The sequence below is a fragment of the Ovis canadensis genome, chromosome 16, assembly GCF_042477335.2.
Source record: "Ovis canadensis isolate MfBH-ARS-UI-01 breed Bighorn chromosome 16, ARS-UI_OviCan_v2, whole genome shotgun sequence".
NCBI lineage: Eukaryota > Metazoa > Chordata > Mammalia > Artiodactyla > Bovidae > Ovis > Ovis canadensis.
In genome coordinates this window covers 68,056,988-68,065,605 of record NC_091260.1, presented here as the reverse complement: position 1 = coordinate 68,065,605, position 8,618 = coordinate 68,056,988, and positions in this window count along the sequence as shown.

Below are 8,618 nucleotides of genomic sequence, written 5' to 3'. Positions count from 1 at the left end.
ATATATATATATATATGCAAATATATGCATATATATATATGCCTTTGTGTGATGTTTTTCCATATTATATTTGCTCATTTGTTTACTGAAAATTTTTCACAAATATGGTTTATGTGTCAAGAATTTTTCAGTTCTGATCAGAATAAAGTCCCTACGTTAAAGATAACCAGTCCTTTCAGTATCAGCTTTGTAAAGCTTTATGTTTTTAGCATATCATTTTATATTATATTGTGTAAGTGATTACAAATGATAAACTCTCACTGTGTGTGTGTGAGATAGAGTGAGAGAGAAAATGAGAACCCATGTATGGAGAAGTTCCTTAGGGTATTTTGCCAAGTTATTTTCATATATGTTTCAGGCAATTTTATCAGTAAGTGTTCTGTAGTGTTATTACTTTGTAACTGTTTAAATTTTATCTTTTGTATTGCCTTTAGAGCCCTTCACTTTATCATTTATTAAGTCCAAAGGCCATCTTTTTTAATTGATTTGAGTCATCTAAAAATTAGCCCACTAAATAGATTAATTTTATAGATACATGTTAAAATGGTTACAGCTTTCAGTTTAGCATGTAATAATTACTGAAAATCGTTCTCTAAAAGAGGTTTAATTGGTAATTTATCAAAGATGCCAAATTTCCCTCTTTCCTAGTTAATTCTAATATTACTTGATAGCTATCCTTGAACTAATCACTCATACAAATATATGCATATATAAAAATATATATATATAAATACATATGGTTTTAAGAATACATATTAAATATTTAAAATGTTAAAGTCATTTGTTTAATTATAGTTTAGTTGAAAGTAAAAGTCACTCAGTCATGTCTGACTCTTTGTGACCCCATGGACTAGAGTCCATGGAATTCTCCAGGTCACGGTACTGGAATGGGTAGCCTTTCCCTTCCCCAGGGGGTCTTCCCAACCCAGGAATTGAACCCAGGTCTCCTATATTGCAGATGGAGTTTTTAGCAGCTGAGCCACAAGGGAAGCCCAAATTAAAAAGTAAATATGTATATGTACAATTAAGGAATGCTTTTGGAACCTCCTAGTCATTTAAAAACTTGAGCAGTTTGATGCTGATTCTCGGTAATATGTTACTTACTGATGAATTTGCTTTGCATTGCATATACATAGTGTTGCATCTAATCATTCCTCAAGTTGTAAGAGGCTAAAAATTAACTGAAAAATAACTATAAGGAAATAGACAAAGAGCTATTTCAAAAACATTATTCACAATCAATACTTCTCACTTTATCCAAAGTTTTCTCTAATCTCAAGGGGATTTGTTATCTCAATAGCCTGTTTCAATTCAAAATAAATAACAATATACTTTGGGGTGGATTCCCTCCTTACAATGTGGAAGTCTTTCTTAAACATGGATCAGCTTCCTCCTTGTGCTTTGAGACTGGTATCTAAAGGTTGGAATAACCTTGCAGGTCTACAGGGAAAATTATACATGAAATAATTACAGAAATATCAATTCTAAGAATGAATTGTCATGCATAAATAATAAACTGTCTGAGAGGAACAAGTTTTTAAATCAACATATGATATAAATCTGAATTCTCTGGTAGTTCAGACAGGAGAATCCCATGGACGGAGAAGGCTGGTGGGGTCGCCAAGAGTCGGACACGACTGAGCGACTTCACTTCAGACAGTAAAAAATCTGCCTGCAATGCAGGACATTCAGTTTGGATCCCTGGGTCAGGAAGATCCCCTGGAGGAGAAAATGGCAACCTAATCTAGTATTCTTACCTGGAGAATCCCATGAACAGAGGACCCTGGCAAACTACAGTCCATGAGGTTGCAAAGAATCAGACATGACTGGGTGTTTAACATTTTCACATTCACAGGGTATAAATATGTCAGGAAACCCTAGTCATATTAATTTGTTTCTTCTAGAACTATAATGACATTGTTGCTTTTGAATCCCACTCTCGTGTAGCACACCTTTGGGTAAAGTAATTATTGCTCTGAGATGGTCCTATTCCTAAACAAATTAATAAGAGCGCTCATTAATAAAGCACACATACGTTGTTTCTTTGGAATACCTACTCATTTGATAAGGCTTTTCATAAAGTTTGAATGGGTGTTATTGCTGTTCAGTTGCTCAGCCATGTCTGACTCTTTGAGACCCCATGGACTGCAACACACCAGGCTTCCCTGTCCTTCACTATCTCCCAGAGTTTGCTCAAACTCATGTTCATTGAGTTGGTGATGCCATCCAATCATCTCATCCTCTGTTGCCCCCTTCTCTTCCTGCCTTCATACTTTCCCAGGGTCTTTTTTAACGAGTGGGCTCTTCACATCCGGTGGCCAAAGTATTGGAACATCAATTTCAGCATCAATCCTTCCAATGAATATTCAGGGTTGATTTCCATTAGGATTGACTAGTTTGATTGCCTTGCTTTTCAAGGGACTCTCAAGAGTTTTCTCAAGTGAAAACTTATCAAATCCTCAGGGTAGTACATAGCCAAAAATACTACATTAGTGTTTCTGTATATTACTGAAATTGATATTGCTTAGATGATTAGCTTTGGGTAATTCAAGAGGACTTCCCTAGAGTTCTGTTTATTTTAGTAGAATTTTTCCTCTGAATCTGAATCCAAAATTTCAGCTAATTATAAATTACTGCCTTCTCTTAATTTGTTCATGTGCATTTATTTTTCTCTACATCTTGGAAATATATCTTTTAGTATAGAGATATATCTATCAATTAATTGTGTAAATTGATACCCAAGGGAAATATAGTCTTCATTCTCAGGGAGATAAATATATATTGAGATTACGTTTTTAAATCACACATAATTTTTAGGATGATTGCAAATTCTTTTTACAATAGGAAACATCTTTATTTATACTTTTCTTTAATATATTAGATTCTAACACTTAGCATTCTTACTTAATATATACAATATTTTGCAACTTTATGCTTAAATATAGCATACATACAGAAAAGTGAAGATGCCACAGTATTTTAAAAAATCTGAATATTCTGTGTTACCTGAAACTAAGTCAAGAAACTGATGATTAACAAATCTGAAAAGCAACATCACCTCCCACAACCATTCTTCCATCCAGTCACTAAACCCACAAGGAGGAAAACCAGTGTTCTCATCTATTGCAGAATACATCAATTTTACCTGATTTTATACACAGTTGGAAAAATATTCTTTGTTCTCTATAAGTGGAATCTTTGCAGGATATACTTTTTAAATTCAATATTTTTGAGATTCCTACATATTATTGCATGAACTTTTAGGATCAACCACCATCAGGCTTGTATTCTAGTCTCCCATCTTCCTGTGTAGTACTAGGATATAACAGCTCTTCTATTGCCAAAGCCAGCTGTACATTTGTTTCCTCTTAATTTTAAATTTTCCCGTATCAAATTTTGCATTGACATTTTTACCTGGTCATGACCAATTATCATTCATGTACTAGGATAAGGTGAAACAGCACAGGGACAGATAACAGTTTGATCTTGAGATGACTTACTTTCTCTGGAATATTAATTCTCCCTATACAGTTTGCTCTACACATTGCTTAATGGAACTGAAACAAGTATTTTATACACACAGGCACCTTTATTGCCTTACTTATTTGTTACAGAATGAATAATTACTTTTTTAGTGAAGTTTTGATTTATACTGTTTGATAATTATATTGCTGTAACTATAAAGTATTATGATTTATATAAGTATACATGTCTTTCAGGCAGAAAATTTTCTGTAATTAGTTTTTATTTATAATATTATATTCAAATAATACTTAACATGGCTAGCAATTAAAACTCAAACCTACCTTATAGGTAGTTGTATAGCCTGGCTTTCACAATTATCACACTGGTGTTTTGATTACATAGTGACCACAGTTGAAGTACAGTTCTGAGTGTTAGATTCAGTTTTACAGCTAAAAATTATTTTAGTTTTTATTCACATACAATAAATCTTTCCCATAAAAATAACTCTGAGAAAAACTAGTCCTATATTTACTTACTAAAATTATCTGTATTTACTTATTTATACAAGCAGAGTTAGTAAACAGTGAAATGTTTCCTACATACAATAAACACAATATCAACTAAACAATGTTGAAATAGATCAGTCTCCACATTTCATAGACGGAACAGGAATGCAACTGTATCTGAGCAGTGTTGACATTTACAATAAATATGCTTTTAATGAGATGTACTTAAACTATAAACTAGTAACTTACTAGTTTTGGTAAAACCTCATATTTTTATGTGCTTCCATACATGGGCACATATCTAATACTGTAAAAGGTATGGCTCGCCAGTCCACTTAAATTAGTTTACTAGTAATGGTCTTTGCACTTTGCTCTTGTCTGCGGTTTTATATTTTCTTATATTTGTGAGCTGTGAAATTTTTCAATAAAAAGTTCAAAGCTCACACAACATAACAAATGTGAACACATATCTTTTAAAGAACTTTTAAATGTTTATATCCAAAGGCACTTTGTAATATCATTTTTTTCCTAGAGACCCCCTTAATATATCAAACCTCTCAAATGATTTTGAGAAGAATATTAGTATATAACAGGATCTCATTGCTTTCCCCATCAGAAATCTACCACTTTAAACCAATAATTTTATATATAAATAAAATTTATATCATAATACTTTCAAGAGTTGAAATGAGAAGTCATCTAAACTCAAAAAGGATGACTTAAAATATAAAAATTGCATTTTTTCCGTATGAGAGTACACAAATCTTTAGTTTTACTTTGGATAAACTGGCTGTTGTTTCCAAACAATGTATCTTTCTTTGAAATATGATTTTGGCCTTGCTAGAAAGAAGTAAACATTAAATGACATGGAAAATAAAGACTCAGACTATCTATAAATGTATCTCTGTATATGTAATGTTCTTGCCATTTTCCTGATGATAGCTGGCAAAAAATATAAATATAACATATCCTTTCTTATGCCTGACCCACATTTTCTATGGAAAATTAAAATGTAATTTCCAATGTGCACTTTCATTTTCAAATTATGAAACATTAATTACTCAGCCTTCTTCAGTTCACAATTCTATAGCTCAAAAGTTCAGATACAATGTGTTTGGGTCATCAGCTCATGGACTCAAAAGGAAAGTGAAGATGTCAGTCAATCTGCATTCTCATGTGAAACATGGAGTCCTCTTCTAGGCTCACATAGTTATGGAAGAATTCAGTTTTGCAGTTCTAATATGAGGTTTGTCAACCACCAATTGGCAGTTGCCATGGTTGCTTGCCTTCTATCTCTACAAGGATTAAATCATGTGCTTCTGCAGCTGCTGATCTCCAACACCCCCTGAAGGACTTGAGGGTAGAGAAAAGAAATGAGGCCCTCTGTGCTCCAGGAAACTGGCAGGACAGGCCTTTGTTGTGGTTGTAGTGAAGTACTTTGTTCTCCTTCATGCTTAATGTGCTCCGTTGTATCCGACTGATTCTTTGTGACCCTGTGGACTGTAGCTTTTCAGGCTCCTCTGTCCATGGGATTTTTCAGGCAAGAATACTAGAGTGGTTTGCCATTTCCTTTTCCAGGGGATCTTCCCATGTCCCCTGCATTGCAGGCAGATTCTTTCCTGTCTGAGCCATAAGAGACAGCCTCAGGATCCAATTCTTTTGAATTCTTTGAATTCTTTTGAGCCAATTCTCTTTTAAGAGCCCAATTCTTGTATCTCCTCATATTTAGAACTAAAACCCTTCATGGTGAGAGTTGCTTTCTGTGACCAGCAGAAACTTTATACAAAAAATATGTACTTGATTGCATGTACTCCCCCTTTGTCAAAATCACATATATACTGTCTTTTCACCCTACATCTTTGGAACAGTTTCTCAGAGCTATCTGAGCTTCTGTCTCCCAGATTGCATTCCACATATTGCCCCCAATAAAACTTAACTCCTAAATCTCATGAGGTGTGTTTTTTTTTTTTAGTCTACAGTTGCCCATTCCTTTATTACCTGTTAGCTATTGGTTAGAACCCCCAGAAGCCACTTGAATTTCTTGCTACATAGCCCCATGCATCTTCTAAGTCAGCAATAGAGATATTACCTCTGAGAATCCCTCTCAGATCCAAAAGATAATGGTCTGCTCTTATTCATCCTTGGCACTTTGTTGCTTCAGCCTGATATGCTCTGCAGAATTCCTCTCTCTGATGGAGTCTTAAACTCTAGCCTTTCTCTGTCTCACAGGATTACAAAAATCCATTTAGATTTTCAGTCTTTGCTCACAGGTATTTGGTTTCCTACTCTATAGAGACCCAAGGGTAAACAAGCCTCCTGAGGGGAAATGTATTTGAGGCCACCTAGGTCTCTGCTGTAAATTATATTGTGTTCCATAATGATTCACTCATTGTCAAAGTCAGTCCTTTGTACCTGTTTGCTTAAGGCTTTACAACCTGCTCAACCTCCCACCATGCAAATGCCCCTGGGGGAAAATGGCAGCAGAATCCAGCTCACCTCTCTGATTTCCCCTTTCCTCTGGAATTTTATTTTCTTTCAGCTTTAGGAGGACCTTATTACTCTCATAAAAATTTCTCTATTTTATCTGCTTTTTTTTAAAATTTTACCATTTTAGAGAGAGAGACACTGATCTTCCACCACTAATTCCAGAAGTGAAGCCAGTTCAGATATTTTGAGTAGTTTCATTTACCCTGGATTATTGACATACATTTGTTTTTGTATTTAATTTATTAATTTAAATTCTGCAATATTATAGTTCTTAATATGCCAAATCAAAGAAGTACTGATCTAAATATTCTATGGTCACATCTATTTATCCATCAAAATTACAGCTTATCCAAAATTTAGAGTTAAAAGTAACTTTCAAATCCTATCTTCCAATCAGAGACCTATATTTAGTAAACAGCATCAAAATTAATACTTATGTTTAAAATTGCTTGTCATGTTTATAGTAGGTCCTGTTTAATTTTATATTAATACTGCTTGGGTCATTTAAATGTTAATGCATTGGCCTTCCCCAGAGGTGCAGTGGTAAAGAATCTGCCTGCCAGTGCAGGAGACACAGGAAACTATCAGCTCCTATCCCTGGGTCAGGAAAGTCTCCTGGAGTAGGAAATGCAACCCATGCCAGTATTCTTGCCTGAAAAATTTCATGGATAGAGAAGTCTGGTGGGCTACCGTCCACGGAGTTGCAAAGAGTCAGACATGACTGAGCAACTAACACATGATGTAAAGATGTGAGTGTAGACCTTTGAAACATAATTGCCTGAGTTTTAGAATCTATCCTCTACTTTCTGTGTGACCGGCCAACTGAAATTTTTGCCTCATTTTTCTGACCTAGAAGGTGAGAGATGTAACTTCCCCTGCTTTTTAGGCAGGGTTTTCAAAGAGTCAGATATGACTGAGCTAGTAACAATTTCACCTTTTATGATTGTTATAAAAATTAAGAAATCTAATTTTATAACTTTAATGGACTTAAATATTCCCCTCAATTCTTGTTTTGGACCCCTACCTGCCCCCTCCTCCATTGTAAGGTAAATGCAGAGAAAAAGAGAGCTAGCCAAAGAGTTAGGCAAGAAAAGGAAAATTTATTAGAGGGAAAAGAGAGGATGATGGGTTCTTAAGGAGAACCAGTGTCCTGCCTTTCTGACAGGGTCCTTCTTATAACAAACCAATGAAAAATTATCTGAAGGGACGGTTAATTTTTAGCCTGCAGTTCAGTCCTGTGGTCATGTATCCAGAGGTCTGGAATCTGGTAGTCTCACAGCTTTGAGAAGATAGGCACCAGTGAGACAGAATGGCATTTGGGCAATTTGGTCAATCTCATGGATCACTGTGATTTTATTTTTTGTTTGCGAAGTCAAAACAAAAAAATGTATTTGCTGTCTTATCCATGAGACCCCATGTGGGCCCTTTGAGTAATAAATAGGCTCAGTTGGGTCATTTGAGAGATAAATAGATTTAGATGGGGTCATGAGAATGAACAGGGGCAGAAGCTGGGAGGACCCCATCCTGAGGGGCATTGGCCAAGAGGAGTTACCCCACTTCTGAGGTCAGGGGCAGAGGCCGAGAGTGCCAGGCTGCGACAGAGCAGGAACAGCTGAGAGGAGCTACCCCAGTCCGAGGTCAGGGTGGCAGCTGAGAGGGGCTATCCTGTAACTGAGGTTAGGGGCAGCAGCCACGAGGAGCAACCCCACGTCCAAGGAGCAGTGGCTGCACGGGCGCAGGAGGGCCTAGAGGAGCTATTCCGTGTTCAAGGTCAGGAGGGGTGGCTATGAGGAGATACCTCTCGTCTAAGGTAAGGAGCAGCGGCTGTGCTTTGCTGGAGCAGCTGTGTAGAGATACCCCACGTCCAAGGTAAAAGAAACCCAAGTAAGATGGTAGCTGTTGCAAGAAACTAGCCAATCTAATCACACTAGAACCACAGCCTTGTCTAACTCAGTGAAACTAAGCTGTGCCGGTGGGGCCACCAAAGATGGGCAGGTCATGGTGGAGAGGCCTGACAGAATGTGGTCCACTGGAGAAGGGAATGGCAAGCCACTTCAGTATTCTTGCCTTGAGAACCACATGAACAGTATGAAAAAGCAAAATGATAGGATACTGAAAGAGGAACTCCCAGGTCAGTAGGTACCCAATATGCTACTGGAG